This window comes from Schistocerca cancellata, chromosome 3 (assembly GCF_023864275.1).
Source record: "Schistocerca cancellata isolate TAMUIC-IGC-003103 chromosome 3, iqSchCanc2.1, whole genome shotgun sequence".
NCBI classification, from domain to species: Eukaryota; Metazoa; Arthropoda; class Insecta; order Orthoptera; family Acrididae; genus Schistocerca; species Schistocerca cancellata.
Genome location: NC_064628.1, coordinates 419,291,520 through 419,313,199, shown reverse-complemented (window position 1 = coordinate 419,313,199; position 21,680 = coordinate 419,291,520). Strand labels below are relative to the sequence as shown.

The 21,680-nt window shown below is 39.9% G+C and overlaps 1 protein-coding gene across 1 annotated transcript in view; it reads right to left on the bottom strand.

The window, feature by feature from the left end:
• LOC126175166 (abasic site processing protein HMCES-like) overlaps positions 1-21,680 on the bottom strand; it is an 84,976-nt gene that overhangs the window by 14,222 nt on the left and 49,074 nt on the right. The window lies entirely within an intron of this gene.

Sequence of the window (21,680 nt, the reverse complement as noted above, 5' to 3'; positions counted from 1 at the left end):
CCTGTGGAGTTCTGAGAAACTGCTGGCTGCCATGGTGAAACAGGCACTGAGATCATAACTTATATGCTGTACAGTATGATATGCAACAGAATATTGTGTGTTGCCAGTATACACCCTCTACCTATGCCCGTTCATCCTTACTGATAACTTGGTGGTAGTCAGTGAAAGGCCGAACAGTGTTTACGTAACAGCTGGTGAATGACGTGTGTCATGTCACAGGTGGCTCTCCCTTTGATCGTATATCTTTTCACAGTCACAGGGCCGGTACAGTTGGTGGTAGGAGGGTGCTTGGGGCAAGTCTTAGAGCGGTGACAGTCACAGGGAGGCCATAGGGTAGGCAAAGTGTTGAAGGAGCATAAGAGCTGACAAGGATATTACGGAAATGACAAGGATATTACGGAAACTGGGAGGGCAATGTAAAACTGTTCTTGGTGAGGTGGGAAATATGGTGGACAGACTAAAACCCAGTCCAGGCCATGATTTTAGGAAGTCATAGTCTTGCTGAAGTAGCTGATTAATACATCCAAGTCTTCCTAAAATCTTGCCCTGAAATGAGATCCATTCTGTCTGATATTCTGTCCACTACACCTAGAATAGCTTTTCATTGCCCTTCCAATCTCCACAATATTGTTCTCAGACTCTATGCTCCCTGTGACCGTCCCTGCTGCAACATTTGCTCTGTACACCCTCCTATCACCACCTATACCATCTCTGTAACTGGCATAACATATATAATCAAGTGGAGAGCCACCTGCTAGAAAACACTGTTCAGCCTTTTACACTGGCATGACTACCAACAAGGTATCAGTTAAGATGAATGGAAATAGGCAGAGGGTGTATACTGGCAACACACAATATTATGTTGCAGAGATGCTCTACAACATAACAGTCATGATCCCAGTGCCTGTTTCACTATGCAGGCTATCTGGTTTCTTCCCCCAGAAACCAGTGTCTCAGTAATTTCGAAGGTGGGAATTGGGATTACATGTCCTTGGTTCTCGCCTTAATTTACATCTATTTCTTCTGTCTCAAGTATTCTTTTTCATAACTATTCCTTTCTTCACTGTATCTCTATTTTCTGACCTGTCTATTTTTCTCCAGCCCCCACCTCTAACACATACAATGCACTCATCCTTCCACTCTTATTATCTTGTTCACAATATTTAGTCAGTAATTTTGGTCTTGAGTGTTACTGCATCTTCCACTTTTAAGCTCTTGGCTTTTCAAATCTCATCTCCTGCAGTCCCCAACAATCAGTCTATCCTCCTCATACTATCAGCTAAGTCTTCCCCGATCCAGGATTCTTGGAGACTTTTTGTCAAACTCTTCCCATTTTCTAAATCTCGCCAGTCCTTTTACTTCACCCCTCTTCTTCCCCTTCAACCATTCTGCCAGAAGCAGCAGCCACTGGCTTTGAAAGCTTGCAAATTTCAATACCTTTTTACACGAGTGTTCTCCTGCCGTCACTTGGTGAGTAGATTTTATAGATATCTAATTACATTATAAATCTATATACTGGTATATAAAAGGAAAACCACTATGTGCCACCTTATCATCTGGTCCTAATACATAAAATTTGAAGGAAATCCTTTGTGAAAGGGGTTGTCAAAACTTTTTCGTGAATCTGCATCAGGCCTTGATCACTGGTCACAGAAAAATGAAATTTAATGGGAAAATTTATTGTACATTTCCAATTACTAAGAATTTTTATGTTTAGATGAATGTGAGTTATAATCAAATAATCAGTGCCTAGCCTCTAGCATTGGTCCTAGATACCATGATAGGACTTTAAAAAAGTTACACATGTTTACTCATGCTAAGATCACTGCACAATAATAGTGGCACATTATTAGAAGACAGTTGCGTGTTTGGCATTTCCTTTACAAACAGCGTTGCTCCAGTACGGATAATAGGTGCATCACAGCGAAAGAGAAAAATTGTGCAGCAACTGGAAACATACTCAAGTGGGACAGTACAATTATTGTTGACACAATATCTAAATTCCACACACGTGCACAATGGAATTCTTGCAGTACATGGACCAAATGCAATGTTGCATCCACACATATTGAATGGTGCCAATAATTTGACCATGGCCACATAGACACAAGTGATGCTAATTGGGAAGGAATTAAATGCAGGCAACAATATCCAAGAAATTGAGGAACTACTTTGCAACAATCGCACATTTTCCAATGATGAGAACATTCACAAAGCAGTTCTCAAAGGGTTCGATGACCAAGGAGCTGATTTTGCATAGTTGATGAATTGAACAACTGGTAGATGTATACAGAAACTTGTGGGCTACATTAAAAATTGGACACATCCCTGACACTCTCCCCTGTTTCATGATAATACAAAATGTGCAGTACTTCTTTGCACTTTTTCGATATTCTCAGTCAATCCTATCTGATGCGGATCCCACACCACGTAGCAGTACTCCAGAAGAGGATGGACAGGCATGGTGTAAGCAGTCTTTCTGTAGACCTTTTGTGTCTTCTAAGTGTTCTACCTACAAAATGCAGCCTTTGTTTAGCTTTCCACACAACATTATTTATGTGATCATTCCAGTTTTAATTGTAATCTGTAAGTATTGAGTTAAATTCACAGCCTCTACTACAGGCTGTGAGATTTATTGTGTAACCAGAATTCATCAGACTGTTTTCTGCACTCAAATGGACGAGTTTTTATTATTTAGAGTCAAGTGCCACTTTTTGCACCATACAGATAATGTGTCAATCATTTTGCAATTAGTCTCATGACTTTGCAAGATTCTAGATGACAATTTAAGAGGGCTGCTCAGATAGTCTCCTACATTGTTTATATAGATTAAGAACAGCAGAGGGTGTATAACACGTCTTTGGAGAACCCCAAATATCACTTAATCACTACATGGCTTCCTGTCAGTTACTACGAACTGTGACTTTCCTCACAAGAAATCATGAAACCGGTCGTGCAACTGGGACAGTACACCTGAGGCACAAAATTGAATTAAAAGTGGCTTGTGAGGAATGATGTCAGAAGCTTCCTGGAAATCTAAAATACAGAAAATAAATTTGAGATTCCCTACGGATAGCATTCATTACTTCTTGTAAATAGAGAGTTGTTTTGTTTCACATATTGATATTTGCAAAATCTGTGCTGTTTGTTAATAAATCATTTTCTGTGGGATAATCAATAATGTTCGAACACAGTATATGTTCCAAACTCCTACTGCACATACACATTAGTGATATTAGTCTGTAATTCAGCTGATTTCTCTTATTCCATTTCTCAAGTATTGACGACACCTGTGAAGCTTTCCAGTATTTAGGTACAGATCTTTCGTCAAGTTAACGGTTGTATGTGATTGGTAAGTAGGGACTACTGTATCAAAATTCTCTGAAAGGAGCCAAATTAGTATGCAATTTGGACCAAGTTGGCAGCTGTTCTTGGTTTGAATTATCTAACAAAACTCAAAAACCCAACTGGGTTACTCAATTGAGCATGTTGTTCAGAATAATTTGGACTTTATGCCTGCTTCACAAACTGTGCCATATGAATCCACCCTCCTAACACTATCTTTACTGAATGGTGTAAAGCGAAACTGCTCCTCCAGTGTATTGTTAATCCCTGTGAGCACCCACTGCCTATTTGTCTTGAGCTTTATCAGGCCCAATACATAACTTGTCTCTGCCCTTACTCTTGTTCCCAACCCATTTCATCCTCATGTCCTTATACTAGATTCAGACATCCCCTAACAGTTTTCTTCTGCATCACTATACTATATTCTTAGTACTCTCCTATCCTGCCATCTGCTCTCCTGTATATCAGCCACTTCGTCTACAATGTACATATTCCACACTTGCATGATCTTTCTTAACTCCCAACCATATTTTTCCTTTACCAAACTCCTATATCTTCCTTGTGCCCACCTCTCACCACATCAAAAATCACCACTGTCCCACTCAGCAATTTATGACAAGGAAATGAGAGAGTGACAATTATTTTTTTCCATAGTTCCTTTTACATTCAGTTGTCTACAAAATGCCAGAACTTTTAAGATTTCCAAACAATTCCCACCAGCACATAATGTGAAACAAGTTACGTTGTATTAGTTATGCAATATGAAAGTACTGCCATGAATAATAAATATTTACTAAGAACTCTCATTTTCGTACACACCTTCTGTAGTGAAATTGTTTCTGAACAGTATTTTGAGGTGTGCAAAAGTAATAAAATAACATCCCATTATAATAACTCTGATGTTTCATATATAGCCCAACATAAATCAACAGTGAAATTTACTGTCAGTTTTATGCACTTCCATTTCAAAGATTGTATTCACTATCACTAAGTCTATTGAAAATAACTGTCTAGCTATTTGCCCTTATATTTTTGTTGAGATAGTCTCTGGAATTGTACCTCCAGAATAAGCATGTACTGCTCTCTCCAATATGCCTTTTTTATTGATTTTAGTTGCAGTCAGAAACTCAACAAACACAATTAAATACACAAATAGAAAGTAAACAGACGTATCATACTTGGCTGCTGTTGTCAAGTAGCATTTTCCATCAAGTACACAACTAAACTTTGACACTTGGTATCCATTTTGTACAAAATCCTTACATAGAAAACGCATGCCTTCCTTATGCTGTGAAAGTGTCAAATGCATTTATGCTTGTGCAAAGTGAAGCAGAAAAAAAGTCAGTGTGGCTGCAGCTTTAAATATTCAGATTGTTGTACTTTTAAGTCAGATTGCACAATTTTAATATTTGTGTTTGTATGAGGGCATTACAGAAGGTAAATTACACATTATTATACCAGACCAAGTAACTGTTATTGAATTCTGCACTGCACTTCAAAGTGATACAGATATGTGACAATGTTTCTCAACATAGTCCACAAGTTTCTCTACAACATTAGCTGGGGTGGCAATTGTTGAAAGAAAAACTTTTCCGTTGCGGCAGGATCTTTTCACGTAATTTCAGTCACTAAATTACACCTCAGAATGAGGAAAGATTTTGCTGGCATCCACCAAAAGGGGGATAAATTATCATTGTAATAAAAATAGGCGGAATGAGAGCTTGCATGGAAAGACTTGTGTGTTTGTTTTTCCTGCATCCTTTTCAAGAGTAGAATGATAGAAAATAGCTTGAAGGTGGTTCAACAAATCCTCTGCCAGGCACTTCATTGTGAACTGCGGAGTACTGTAGTCACCTAGGTGTAGACCACAATTTATCTGTGGCCATTCATTCATTTAGTTGGTTGGTGGACATAACCACACAAAATGCTGCACAATGGTTGCAGCAAAGTTAGTGGATGACATGGTGGCCCTCCCAATGATATGGTGGGAAAGGCTGATCACAGAACTGGAATGGATGGTAGCTTACAGATGTATGGGATTGATCTTGTATATGGTTATTACACAGGGATATTATCTATGAGTCAGGCAATTGGAAGCAGTTTTGCAGTTTTATGACAAGTTCATCTAAATGTCGCATTGCAGTGCCCTCACCTCAATAAAACCAGTGCAATCTCCAACGCTTACTTCAATTTCCCTTTCATCATCATTCTGTTGCTTTCATACCTATGGTCCACAGGCAACAATTCTTTAGAAGATCCAGGCTCAAAATCTGTCCCACATAGCCAAACACTGCCTCCAATTCCAGTACTATTACTACCTTTCTCTATCCTAATAGAGGGAGAGGCATTCATTCATACAATTCAGCAACATCTACAAATTTTCTCTAACCAATAAACAGCATTCTGTGGAAAAGAAAACACTGTTTGTTGCAGGCTGTATGTATATGTTATTTATTTGCTGTAATATTGATCAATTTCAACTATCACGGCATTATCAAGCACTTATATATGTAGCTTGTTGTCTGGTGGACTCAGAAACATAATGACAGAGTTTTAAAGTTGACGTAAGTTAGTATACATATACATCAACAGTATTCAATGCGTTAAACGAGATGTAGCATACAAATCAAATTGTCAATGTGCAGCCACACATTAGTAAAATTATGCTCTGAATCGAATACAAATGAAAGAGCAGTAAACTATCTAAAAACCCGTATACAGTATTACTTGAGAACAAAGATTCTATCTTTTCACTCCAGGACCACATCGAGTCATGTGTGCACCACAACGAATCTACCACTAACATCAACATACAGACTGAAATTGTAATCAACTGTTCTAACTTATGCCAGAGATACACTCAAAGACAATAAACAAGTCTATCAATAATGTATGCCCATGCATATTACATACTTTGCTGGTGTGTTGATTAATGGAAGTTAAATATTCTAAAATACATTTATATAATACTTGTCACAATGTCGAAATGGTACAAACTCAATTAAATGAATGGGAACAGTGATCAATATACATTCCTATGAAGCAACCTTTTAATTCTGAACAGCCTCTAGAAAGACACAGTACTTCAGTATTACAAAATATGCAACATATTAGTCTAGTCATGGGTGAGATGGGAATGGGAAGGGACTGGAAATTACCAAACTGCTTGTCTACATTGTAATGTACATAACATTGACATGGAGATATATCAGTGCAATCCTAATAATTCGAATGTCATTTGTGTGTGTCACACATACTTACATGTCTCATTTACTTAACTATTAATATAATAGAGGGAAACATTCCACGTGGGAAAAATATATCTAAAAACAAAGATGATGAGACTTACTAAACAAAAGCGCTGGCAGGTCGATAGACACACAAACAAACACAAACATACACACAAAATTCAAGCTTTCGCAACAAACAGTTGCTTCGTCAGGAAAGAGGGAAGGAGAGGGAAAGACGAAAGGATGTGGGTTTTGCCTTTACAAATGTCTGCTTGTGTCTGTGTATGTGCGGATGGATATGTGCGTGTGTTGAAACTCTTTGCCTTTACAAATGTCTGCTTGTGTCTGTGTGTGCGCGGATGGATGTGTGTGTGTGCGCGCGCGAGTGTATACCTGTCCTTTTTTCCCCCTAAGGTAAGTCTTTCCGCTCCCGGGATTGGAATGACTCCTTACCCTCTCCCTTAAAACCCACATCCTTTCGTCTTTCGCTCTCCTTCCCTCTTTCCTGACGAAGCACCTGTTTGTTGCGAAAGCTTGAATTCTGTGTGTATGTTTGTGTGTCTATCGACCTGCCAGCGCTTTTGTTTGGTAAGTCTCATCATCTTTGTTTTTAGATTTACTTAACTATTAAGTACATTTATAAGGGGAACTACAACTGAATATATAATAATATACGTTCCAAAGGTTTACAAAAAGTGTTACAGATACAGGTGGGGAAGAGACTTTCAGCTATAAGCGATGAATAACAATATCATAAAAATATTCTCAAATATTAATTGTCTATTACAGGATGAATAAATAACATTTTCTGCATCGACGATCTACAATCTCATGTAGTGCTTACATCTGCAAATTTTGTTACTTCAGCAAATATTTGCAATTTCCTTTTTGCGTTGTGTAGGTGGAATCAGCCCAATTACTGCTTGACATGTGTTTCATGCAACGCCCAGTGACAACAGAAAGCATCAGTTTGCTTCCCATTACAAACAAAATTATTTTTAAATTGGAGTACTGGTTATTCTTTGTGATTTACTGTTCCTGTCAATACATATTGACAAAACAAATATCAGATTAGACAATCTGGGACCACTCTATTGAATGGGTATGTAAAATTCCACTTTAAAAATAATATTCTTTGCAATGGGAAACAAGCCGACACTTTCCGATGACACTGGTCATCACATGAAAGACATGATGAGCACTACTTGTGTGGGTTGGCTCCAGCTACACAACACAAAAATACAATTAGAATATCTGCTAAAGTACCAGAGGAAATGTGCCTGATGATTCTTACGAGAGAGCTCCTGTATATATTGGTGATACAAAATTGTGCATCAGGTAACTGAGCAAAGGTTATTGAGAACAAAATGAACACTAACAAGTACAAAGGCAAATTCAACTTGATTATTAAGTGTATATTGTTATCTGGAAAACATTCTAGCTAAAATGTTATTAATAAAAATTTGTTTTTGTTGTTGTCTTCAGTCCTGAGACCGGTTTGATGCAGCTCTCCATGCTACTCTACCCTGTGCACGCTGCTTCATCTCCCAGTACCTACTGAAACCTACATCCTTCTGAATCTGCTTAGTGTATTCATCTCTTGGTCTCCCTCTATGATTTTTACCCTCCACGCTGCCCTCCAATGCTAAATTGGTGATCCCTTGATGCCTCAGAACATGTACTACCAACTGGTCCCTTCTTCTAGTCAAGTTGTGCCACAAACTTCTCTTCTCCCCAATCCTATTCAATACCTCCTCATTAGTTATGTGATCTACCCATCTGATCTTCAGCATTCTTCTGTAGCACCACATTTCGAAAGCTTCTATTCTCTTCTTGTCCAAACTAGTTATCGTCCATGTTTCACTTCCATACATGGCTACACACCATATCTGAAACGTCCTCCTGACACTTAAATCTATACTCGATGTCAACAAATTTCTCTTCTTCAGAAACTCTTTCCTTGCCATTGCCAGTCTACATTTTATATCCTCTCTACTTCGACCATCATCAGTTATTTTGCTCCCCAAATAGCAAAACTCCTTTACTACTTTAAGTGTCTCATTTCCTAATCTAATTCCCTCAGCATCGCCGACTTAATTCGACTACATTCCATTATCCTCGTTTTGCTTTTGTTGATGTTCATCTTATATCCTCCTTTCAAGACACTATCCATTCCGTTCAACTGCTCTTCCAAGTCCTTTGCTGTCTCTGACAGAATTACAATGTCATCGATGAACCTCATGGCTTTTATTTCTTCTCCATGGATTTTAATACCTACTTCAAATTTTTCTTTTGTTTTCTTCACTGCTTGCTAAATATACAGATTGAATATCAGGGATAGGCTACAACCCTGTCTCACTCCCTTCCCAACCACTGCTTCCCTTTCATGCCATCTTTTATCTGTACAAATTGTAAACAGCCTTTCGCTTCCCTGTATTTTACCCCTGCCACCTTTACAATTTGAAAGAGAGTATTCAAGTCAACATTGTCAAAAGCTTTCACTAAGTCTACAAATGCTAGAAACGTAGGTTTGTCTTTCCTTAATCTTTCTTCTAAGATAAGTCGTAAGGTCAGTATTGCCTCATGTGTTCCAGTATTTCTACGGAATCCAAACTGATCTTCCCCGAGGTCGGCTTCTACTAGTTTTTCCATTCATCTGTAAAGAATTCGTGTTAGTATTTTGCAGCTGTAGCTTATTAAACCGATTGTTCGGTAATTTTCACATCTGTCAACACCTGCTTTCTTTGGGATTGGAATTATTATATTCTTCTTGACGTCTGGGGGTATTTCACCTGTTTCATACATCTTGCTCACCAGATGGTAGCGTTTTGTCAGGACTGGCTCTCCCAAGGCCGTCAGTAGTTCCAATGGAATGTTGTCTACTCTGGGGACCTTGTTTCAACTCAGGTCTTTCAGTACTCTGTCAAACTCTTCATGCAGTATCGTATCTCCCATTACATCTTCATCTACATTCTCTTCCATTTCCATAATATTGTCCTCAAGTGCATTGCCCTTGTATAGACCGTCTATATACTCCTTCCACCTTTCTGCTTTCCCTTCTTTGCTTAGAACTGGGTTTCCATCTGAGCTCTTGATGTTCATACAAGTGGTTCTCTTATCTCCAAAGGTCTCTTTAATTTTCCTGTAGGCAGTATCTATCTTACCCCTAGTGAGATAAGCCTCTACATCCTTATATTTGTCCTCTAGCCATCCCTGCTTAGCCATTTTGCACTTCCTGTCGATCTCATTTTTGAGACGTTTGTATTCCTTTTTGCCTGCTTCATTTACTGCATTTTTATATTTTCTCCTTTCATCAATTAAATTCAATATTTCTTCTGTTACCCAAGGATTTCTACTAGCCCTCGTCTTTTTACCTACTTGATCCTCTGCTGCCTTCACTACTTCATCCCTCAAAGCTACCCATTCTTCTTCTACTGTATTTCTTTCCCCCATTCCTGTCAATTGTTCCCTTATGCTCTCCCTGAAACTCTGTACAACCTCTGGTTCTTTCAGTTTATCCAGGTCCCATCTCCTGAAATTCCCACCTTTTTGCAGTTTCTTCAGTTTTAATCTACAGGTCATAACCAATAGATTGTGGTCAGAGTCCACATCTGCCCCTGGAAATGTCTTACAATTTAAAACCTGGTTCCTAAATCTCTGTCTCACCATTATATAATCTATCTGATACCTTTTAGTATCTCCAGGGTTCTTCCATGTATACAACCTTCTATCATGATTCTTAAACCAAGTGTTAGCTATGATTAAGTTGTACTCTGTGCAAAATTCTACCAGGTGGCTTCCTCTTTCATTTCTTAGCACCAATCCATTTTCACCTACTACGTTTCCTTCTCTCCCTTTTCCTACACTCTAATTCCAGTCACTCAGGACTATTAAATTTTCTTCTCCCTTCACTATCTGAATAATTTCTTTTATTTCATCATACATTTCTTCAATTTCTTCGTCATCTGCAGAGCTAGTTGGCATATAAACTTGTACTACTGTAGTAGGCGTGGGCTTCGTATCTACCTTGGCCACAATAATGCGTTCACAATGCTGTTTGTAGTAGCTTAGCCGCATTCCTATTTTCCTATTTATTATTAAACCTACTCCTGCATTACCCCTATTTGACTTTGTGTTTATAACCCTGTAGTCACCTGACTAGAAGTCTTGTTCCTCCTGCCACCAAACTTCACTAATTCCCACTATATCTAACTTTAACCTATCCATTTTCCTTTTTAAATTTTCTAACCTACCTGCCCGATTAAGGGACCTGACATTCCACGCTCCGATCCGTAGAACGCCAGTTTTCTTTCTCCTGATAACGACATCCTCTTGAGTAGTCCCCGCCCGGAGATCCGAATGGGGGACTATTTTAACTCCGGAATATTTTACCCAAGAGGACGCCATCATCATTTAATCATACAGTAAAGCTGCATGCCCTCGGGAAAAATTACGTCCGTAGTTTCCCCTTGCTTTCAGCCGTTCGCAGTACCAGCACAGCAAGGCCGTTTTGGTTATTGTTACAAGGCCAGATCAGTCAATCATCCAGACTGTTGCCATTGCAACTACTGAAAAGGCTGCTGCCCCTCTTCAGGAACCACACATTTGTCTGGCCTCGCAACAGATACCCCTCCATTGTGGTTGTACCTACGGTACGGCTATCTGTATCGCTGAGGCAAGCAAGCCTCCCCACCAACGGCAAGGTCCATGGTTCATGGGAGGGGGGTATTGTATAACAGTAAATTATAATTACTGTATTATATTACTTACTTTAAAGATGTGGTTGTATGAAAAGGGAACTGTTAGGCTGATGGAGCTACTGCAAAGAGTGGAGGAAGAGGCTGCTGAGAGTTTGGAGGAATACCAACCAAGTGAGAGATCTGCTACCTGAGGAAGATGAGGGTAAGGGGTCTGATGGTCAGATTTCACTGAGTGAACATGACACTGACTCAAGTGAGGATGCCAGTGATGATAAAACAGATGTGGAGACTTCTACCTCAGAAAGGATGGGTTCACTCAGTGGATGAAGAAACCTCTAGGCTCACAGAACTTCCGGACCAGACTGTTGAGCATCATCAAAAAGGCTCCTGGACCAAAAAGAAATGCAAGACTACTGGGGAAACCATAAGTCTTTTCATTACTCTCAAGGTTGCCCAGACCTCTGTCAACTGTATTGAAAAGCAGTGCAAGAAGTATACTGAAAACTACATGGCCAAGACTGGAAGCCTGCACGGAAAGGCAGACAAATCTGAAGTCATGTCCCTTCTCTGGCTTCTCTGTCTAAATGGAAGGTTCTAAGCAGGAAGAAGGAACATGAAAAGCTTCTGGGCCAATGATGGGACTGATCATGAGAGCTTCCCTCTGACAATTACCATCACTTGATTCAGGTTCCTCCTGTGTTGTCTCAGGACTGACAATTTCAGTACTTGACAGATTTGGCATGCCCAAGATAAGCTCACTCTAATCCACTACACCCCCAACCTGTCCAGCAAGAACTGCCGGAACAGTCACATCCCTGATAGCAACATCATGAATGACCAGAAACAGGAGAGTTTCCATGGCCTGTGCTCTTCTATTCAATATATCCTGTCAAAGCTGGCCAAGTACAGCATCGAGAGGCTCACCGTACAGGTCTACAAGCTGTTCTACGCCTTCAGCCTGAAAGTGTTAATTGGAAAGCACAGCAACCTGATGGTGCTTTCCAGGAGAGCAGCTTCCCAGCTGATGCAGTTGAACAGCTCATAACCAAGATTTCCGGATCAGGAAGAAATCCAATGACAGACAACTGGCACACCAGGATCCCACTGACCGTTAAGCTCCTACCCAAGTGCAAGGCGGCTCTCCTAGGGACAATCTGGAAAAACAAAAAGGCACACTCTAAGGAATTCACTGGGACTACTGGACTCCCAGTCTGTAGCAGCACTTTCTAGTTCTGTAATCAGATCACCTTAGTGCCCCATTTTCAAAAAAGAAGAAGACTGCCATTATCATATTGGCGAATTGACTGAGGACAACAAGAAGCCTGAGGTGAGGTGATTACCTTCTACAATAAGCTCAAAGGCACTGTCGATGCTGTTTATTAATTGTGGGGAACTTTCGAAATGAGCCTAACCAGCAGAACATAGCTGCTCAGAATCTTCTTCTTGCAACTCAGTGTGGCTGGAATCAATGTGCAAGTGGTCAACTTCTGCAACTTGCCTGGGGCAATCCTGACACATCCATAATTCATGAAAACCCTCATCCTCCTTCATGATCAGTTTTACAAGTGCAAGGAAGCATACAGGTTACTTCCAAAACTGATGCAGCAGTGCTTCAAGGGCTTCGCTCCTAGTTCCAGCAGCCAAGCCACGACTCCTCCTCTGCCGAAAAACATGAAGACGAGTCCAAGGTGTGTGCTGTGTGGCTGCAAGGACAGAAAGACCAACTACCAATGCACAAATGGCAGTCTCTCCAAGCTAGCAACTTTTTTTTGTCCCAACTGCATCACTGAAGCACCTGCCAACTAAATCCAAGGACTTTGTGAAGGATGAACTAAGGCATAAATATAGAATTTGAAATTTTCATTGTAAGTTGGTTTATTGTGTAAGCAGTAATTTGTTCCTTGTAAAATGTTATAAAGATTCAATTAAGAGTAAAAAAGCAACAAAGAAATAAAAAACAATTGTAGGTAGTGCGGTGCACTGCACAACACCTTTGTATTGGTGGTACATGATCCACCTTTGTAACACCGGGATTTTTAGGGAGTCTCATTTAATTTTTTCTTGTCTCATTACTGTAGCAAACTCACAGCTAAGGTCGGTATTACACTATCATATTTCTTTGTCAAAGTTGATATGTCAAAGAAATTTGACAGTGTAACAGGGAACTTCGTCAAATCTCACCATTTTGTCAAAGAAATATTATCATATCTAGAGCCTCGCCATAGATTTGATCATAAAAGTCGTTTGTCTTTTGTTCACTGTAATGTGAAATGTAACCACTTTGAGAGCTGGCAACACTACAGCTATCTGACATCTCATTAAAGTGTTTGTACACATGATTTCAAAGTTTGTGTGTTCCTTCAGCTCTTTTTAATAACCTTGCTTCGTCTGGGGTGGAGGGTGAGCAAATGGCAGACTGCTCGCTGTTAATCATGTGTTGACAGACACATGGAATATGCTGCAGGTGACTTCATATGCATAATCACAGCTATGGGCATCCACCTACACATCTGGAAACATCCAGGCAGCTTTTCAGCAAGCTGGAATAGAGGATGTGGTCACACTCTAAAATAAAAATAAAAAATTTCTAGCTATCCATTCCACTGCATCTATTTTTGAACTCTGGATGCCACAAATTAAAAAGCACTTCACTTGTTTTGTACTTCTTATTAATTTTGTATTTGTTGGAAACCCAATTCTATTAATCACAAGTAAAAATAGTTCTTATTGCCCGTATAGGTTACTAAATATTTATTTACCTTCAGATATTCCCCCTTCAGTACTTTATAAATCTCTTCACACATTTCTGGAATTATTTTGGTTGCTGTACACTTTGGTATGCGAGTGCTGTATTGTAAACTAGAGTAGCTCCCTCCTGTATTAAGAAATCACAGTGTCATGGTGAGCCTGTCTTCTGCATATATAGTCTGCACAAACTGCATTTCGCATATATAGTCTGCACAAACTGCATTTCTCAAGCAAGTCTTATTTCCTGTTGTATGAGTAAACACTGAAATGCACTCTCATTAATTTGCAAGTAATTTATATAAAGACCTGATGTCCTCCATTTAACTTGTAAGTAATTTACATAAGACTTATGTCCCCTCCATTTGCAGCTCTCTTAAAAAATTTTGCTGAATGCTTTTATTATCTCGACATAATGCCCATGGCTTTGCCCAAGTATGTTTAGTTTTTTTCCACCACAATTCATCCAAATGCACATACAATGCAACTTTCATACAAGCAACTGCAGTGCAGAATAAGTTGTTGTTGACTGCCATCTTGAAATGTCATGAAAATACTATAACTGAGTAATACCCCTTTTCAGCACCACATCAAAGTTCTTTGCAAAGGAATTGGATGAATATTTGATCATATTTCTTTATCCAAGAAATATGATACTGTAATACAGGCCTAATGTCTGTGTATTATGTTTGGAAGAAGGTAGGAACCTCCAGTATGCAACAGCCATTTGAAATACATTTGGTGTATCACTAGTTTCATCTGCTATCACAACTAAAAATTGTGATTCCCTTACTTGCTTTGAAATTTCTTCTTGGCATCCTCCAACATAATTTGCAAAAGCTCATTTTTAATTTCTAGACTTTCCTCTGAACACAGTTGCCATATACAACGATCTTTTAGTGCTGCAGACAACTCAGTGCTAAAATTAATCAAACCTCTGAAACCGCAGGGTTTAACGACTATTCAGTTTTGTCATGATCCCTTAAAGCCCATTCAAAAGAACCATGGAAATGAATACAATTTATTGAAATATTTGACACATACCTGTTATGTCTAACTACTTCTTTATACTCCCCAATTTTCCATCTACATACAATATCCTACTGTTTAACTACTTTGACGGTTCTAAAAAGTGGCAGTCTCAAACAATTTTGTATGTAAACAGCTGAAGACTCATCTCTCTCCACTTTGGTACTAAGGTGACTTATGTCTGGAGCTCCCACTTTTGTCCACGAGTTTTCCCTTCAAAATAACAGGCAAGGGCAGCAGAATACTGCATTTTTAACTTCATAGCCACATAACAATCACTTTTCTATAAATTTCCATTTTAAACGCTCTCCTAAAATGTCAATTTGTAATATTAATATTTTGTACAATATTTAGAACTGGTTTCGAGTCATTCATGTCCCTTTATAGCAAGCTTCTCCTCACCAAAAATGTGGGAAAAGTTTGTGCCTTGTAAATTATTTACACTATCAATTTTCACTCGTATTGCAAAACCTGAAAGTTATGTGCCGAGCTAGTTCTAAAGAGTCCAGAACATATCAGATTGCCACTTTCCCAACTGTCTCAATGTTAATTAAATCCAAGCTCTACGTACGACTAAGAAAAATATAAAATGCAGTTACGCTGGGGGAGAGAGAGAGAGAGAGAGAGAGAGAGAGAGAGAGAGAGAGAGAGAGAATTTCTTCTGAGTTTTTAAACTCAAAACAAATTTGCAAATGAAACAAAATTATTGTGACTGCTGTTAAAATACCAATTCTAGTAATATTGTGGATGGCAGAACGGCATACCCTAGTGGCTAGGATAACAAGTTAATGTTGCAGCTGGGAGAAGTCTCCTGTGTAGTGGTGCCATCTAATGGGGCATTTGGAACTGCTCAAACTACAATAGGCCATGCTGTCCACCAGGGAGTTGCCACAGGAATGCAAATTTTGAGTATGGTTTGAGCCCAGCAGCATTTTTGGGTCTGTTATGAGGCAACATGTCGGATGAACAAAGATCAGACTCTATCACTATTATGTTTTCGCATTCTCTACACTCTTCTATGTTCGTATGTTCTTTTAAAAGTGCTTGATAATGAAATGATAAGAAACTAGCCAATAACACAGAAAGTAAGTGATGTGGATATATGGCCTACACTGGATATTTTCTTTTACGAAATGTTTTGAGGCTGTGGACCTGCTTATAGACAAGGTTATCAAAGCATTCTCATTGTTGTTGTGGTCTTCAGTCTGCATACTAATATGATGTAATTCTCCAAGCTAGTCTATCCTGCACAAGCCACTTCATCTCTGAATAACTAGTGCAACCAACATTCATCTGAACCTGCTTACTGTAGTCCTCCAATACTAAATTACTGACTCCTTGATGTCTCAGAATGTGTCCTATTAACTGAACCCCTTTTAGTCAAGTTGTGCCACAAATTTCTTTTCCCCCAGTTCTATTAACTACTTTCTCCATACTTACAAAATCTACTCATCCAATCTTCACCATTCTTCTGTATCATCACATTTCAAAAGCTACTATTCTCTTCTTGTATGAACTGCTTATCGTCTAGGTTTCAATTCCACACAAGGCTATACATAAATACCTTTAGGAAAGACTCCCTAACACTTAAATTTGTTACATGTTAACAAATTTCTCTTTTTCAGATTACTAGCTATAAACAGTCTGCATTTTACATCCTTTTCTTCTTTATCGATCATAATTTATTTTGCTGCCCAAATAGCAAAACTTGTCTATTACTTGTAGTGTGTCATCTCCTACTGTGTTTCCCTTAGCTTTGCCCGATTTAATTCGACTACATCCATTACCCATGTTTTATTGTTGTTGACGTTTACTCATGTAAAACGCTGCATAAAGCTCTGGCTAGGAATCAAGAGCAACGTACTGCAAAGCATGTTACTTAGCATATCTAGTTAATTTTAATAACTACTTAACAACCCAGGTCATCGGAATCCTTCATCTTGAAACCGATTTTCTGAACTGTGCAGGCGAGACCTGTCTCAAACACGTCCATCTTTCCTAGAGGCCTCCAGCCTCAGCACACAACCCTGTCTCCACTGCAACCTATTTCCAACTAATTTCACTTCATACTCTTGCAGGCACACAAACTTTATACGTGATATCGGCATTTCTCTACAGCATCCCAGTTCACCTGTACTGTTCTGCATCCTGTATTATTTTCTATGTGGGCTCCAATCCTGTCACCTACACACTTCTGGATAGGCACTGGCTGCTTGCCCCATATGCAAATACAAATTTCAACATCCATACGATATTTCCTAAGCCCTATTTTATTATTGTTCTCTCACCAGTCCATACCTCTTTAATGTAAATAAATTGAGTCAAAATGGCAAAACCTAAGTAAGCTAGGGCTCTAAACAATGAGTTTCTCTATCAGCCCACCACCTTCCACTCACTCTAGCCAAAAGCATTGCTGTCTTCAATCAGCTGAAGAGGGTCAGTGGCAGGAGGAGGGGTAGGAGTGGCATTGTTTGTTACCAGTACCAAGAATATCTCTGTTATTAAACTCAATTGCTACCAACCAGTCTTTTCTATGCTCCTGTCTGTTGCTCAATGCCTTACATATTTAATGAGCAAAATTAAGCTTCAACAACATGATTGCAGTTATAATTTATGGTGGTGCAAATAAAAAATAAATCTGGGTACATACACTATTACTGGCTGTAATGTATCTGCCAAAAACTATATGACATTTACAACTAGTAAGACTTTGAGCAGCATATTTGCTGGAAATCAACTTTCAGTCTAATTTTTTTCAATGAGCTACGCAAAAGTTTTTAAACAGATGAGGACCAGATAAAAATCATAGGATGGAGTGTAATGTTAACATATCTGTGAGCTTCGTGGAAAATATTTGAATGTTGGGTCTTAACTTACAACAGTGGAAATTTCTGGCTGGAATAATATATAAAACAAAATAAATGAAACCACTCACATACGTGTGGTGCACAAAGACACTCGACAAAATACATTACTTTTGAGCTCTTGTTCTTTCTTTAGCAAAAGTACACACATTCTCATACACAACCGCATAGACATCCAAATAATTGTACTGGCAGTTGCAGAGACTGACTGTCGAATATAGATTTGTGAGGGCAGTTGGTTGGGTAGATACTGGTGAGAAGGTAGTAGGGAATGACTGTGTGGCGAGGAGGGGACAGTGAGATAGGTCTTTTGACAGACAAATCAGCTGCTGCACAAGATGAAAGGAGTTCAGAGGGTAGAACATATAAGGAAAGGAGAGAGACAAGGGGGGGGGGGGGGGAGGAGAGGCAGAAAGAGCAGGAAAGCAGACTAGGGTTGAAATGAAAAGGGGTGGGGGGACAGTGAGTGAAGTGAGAAAGGGGGAGAGGTGGAGGAGGCAGAGACAGAGGCAGAGAGAGAGAGAGAGAGAGAGAGAGAGAGAGAGAGAGAGAGAGAGAGAATATATGCCCGCATGGGGGAGGCGGAATTGGGGTGAGGAGGTGGGAAAGAGATTAGAGGAGGTTTAGACCACGAGGGTCGGGCGAGGACAGGATATGCTGTAGAGACAATTTCCACCTGTGTAATCCAGAAAAGCTATTGCTGGAAGGGAGTATCCAAATGGCTCTTGTAGTGAAGCGGTTGTTGAAATGATGTGTGTTGTCGTGCACAGCATTTTCGGCCACTCGGTCAAGTTTACAGTTTGCCACAGTCTCGTGGTGGCCATTCAAGCGAATAGACAGTTGGTTACTAGTCATACACAGAATGCGCACAGCAACTGCAGCATAGCTAATATATAACATCACTACTTTCACAGGTGGCCTTGCATTTTATAGGATAGGAAATGCATGTGACTGGACTGTAGTAGAAGATGGTGGGTTGGTGTACGGGACAGGTCTTGCTCAAGGGTCAACCAGGATTGGGAGCAGGTTCAGAGTAGGGATGGGCAAGGCTATTCCATAGGTTGGGCAGGTGGTGTAACACCACTTTGGGTGATATGGGTACTGAAGTGTAACATGAGATCCTCTGAAATAATATGTTCTATTACCCTCTTAGACCATGAAAGGTGCTCATGAAAGTAGAAAACGTATTTTTTATAGTTTGTAGGTAGCAACATTGTGCATGGTTCATGTAGATAAGTGTAGAAATGATCCACTAAGCATGGACACAGGACATTGGCAAGGCACGATGACGACTGTCTCCACCTGCAGTGAAGAGACTGCTTATGCTTTGGCATCATGGGCTTGGTGGTGTTACGGATGGCAGAGAGAAAGGGGTGCTGCCTACAATGTCAATGCCCAAGAAAACAACTGAAATATTTCAAATCTAATATGTAATTTGACTCAATGTGTTCTTTGAAGCAGTGTCATAAGATTCACTATACACACTACTGGAAAAATAAATAAATTATTATACCCTTTTAGAAGTCTCCAAATCACTCAAGATTTATTATTGCAACAGTGCATATGGACTACAACAAATGATTACATTTACAGATCAATAGCACAAGCAGTTCTGAGATACCAGATATTGACTCGTGCTGAAACATCCATATTAGTACGTAATGTAGCCTCCATGGATGGCAGGGCAGGCACTGACTGGCATCCAGTCTATTGTAAAGGGTGCAGTGTTTAATTCCAGACAAATTTCAAACTGAATTTCCAGCCTTATCGTAGTTCTGCTGGATGTTGTGATTGGTGTTCTTGAAAGCCATAGGCATCTAGTAAACAGTCAGAACCTCAAAATAGCTGAGATGCTATGGGTAAGTACAGAGTACAACTGAAGAGGCGCACTTATCGAAAGCCTTTGCGCTAGACATTTGCCCACTGAAACAGTTAGATTCTTCGGGTACCCGAGATCAACTGTTTATGATACCGTGACAAAGTATAACACTTTGGAGAAGTCTGGGGAAGATTCTGTTAACCCAGCAAGTAAACCTCATTGGATGAAACGTGTCACAAACTGTGGCAGTCATCGAAAAGGCTCACGCACTGATTTCTGAGGACCTGGGCAATCGCTGAGGAAATTGGCATCATTATTGAACATCATTGAGCGAACAATGCTTCGGATGGCAGAGGAGGACCTCATAGGAGCCATTTAGTCTGAAACTGGCTCTCGGATAATGCTGACATGTTCTGGGCAAAGGACTTATGGTCCCCGAACAGCCGGATTTCAACCCCCTTGACTACTATGTTTGGAGTGTAGTCAAAAGAGTTACCAGTAAGAAGAGGCTCACTAATGTCACATTTCTATGCACTACTATCGAAGCAGCATTCGTGAGTGTCGACAGTGCTGTTTTAAAGAGTGCGTGTGATTGTTTCAGGACAAGACTGGAGGTGGTAACTGCGGCTGAAGGGGGTTAAATCGATTAATGTTACTCTTGAAAGATATCACCACTTATATATAAAAGGATTTTCATTTTATCTGTATTAATAAATTTGCTTTTTAAAAAAGTTTCATTTGTGCGGATTTAAGTGACACATGCTGTACAGCTGGTGAATACTGTCCTGGGATACATTATTCCACACCTTCTTGACCTGTTGAAGTAACAAGTCACAGGAGTCCCTTCTTGTCCCATCATATCCCACATATGCTCAATTGGAAACAAGTCCAGAGAGTCTGCTGGCCCCGGAAGTGGCATATTGAGTTTCACGGGCAGTGTGTGGGCAAGCATTATCCTGTTGGAACAATGCATCACCTTCCTGGTGCAAGAATGGCAAAAGAATGGGTCTGAAAACATTCTGCAGGTACTGGTTAGTGTTCTCTGCAGAAACACTAAATGCAAACAATCTGCAGAAACACCAAATGCAAACAAGAGTGCTGTAACTTATGGCAACCCATACCACAAGGCCTGGGGTACGGCACATGTGTCAGACTAATGCACTCTGCGAGACAGCACTCACCAGGTCAAAGGCTTGCACGCACATGGCCACAATTTGCATGCAGCCAGAATCTGCTTTCATCGCTGAAGACCATGGCACACCGTTCCTTCTTCCAAGTGATCCTCTGTCAACACCAGTCAAGCCGTGCGTGTCGATGCTGTTATGTGAATGGAAGACAGGATAAAAGTGTGCTTGCCCATTGTCCACAACTGTTTTGCCAACAGTTTGTTGACACATATGGGGCCACAAGCCCTCTTATCTGTGCTGTGGTAGCTGTACGATATGCCACTGCTTTTCATACAATATGACAACCCTGGCACGGGTGTGTGCTGTGTGGACATCCAGTACCTTACAACGAAGGCTTTCACGACTGGATGTTTCAGCTGCTGAGAATTCTTCCGGGTTGTATGGCCATGGTCCATGGAACTCTTCTATCCCTGATGTTTCGTCCAAGGTTACATTGGTCATCTTCGAAGGTGCTCCTGGTTGTGCTGAGTCTTGGTGCCAGACGAGTCAGACATTGAAGAGCAGCCTAAATACCATGGAAAGTGGGTGTGGTCTGGATTTCATGTGATAGCAGAGAAAAACCTTGTCAAAAATAAAATGTAACTATCGATCATAGTACGTCAAAGATAAAAACTTCTCATTGATTCTGTAGCACCACTGTACATACATCTCTGAGTTTCATGGCTGCTTCTTTTCTGTTAAAACTATCCCAATGTTTATATATTTTGATGATTTCTCTATTTAGCCGTGGATAATAGTTTGTCATAGTACATAAAACTTCA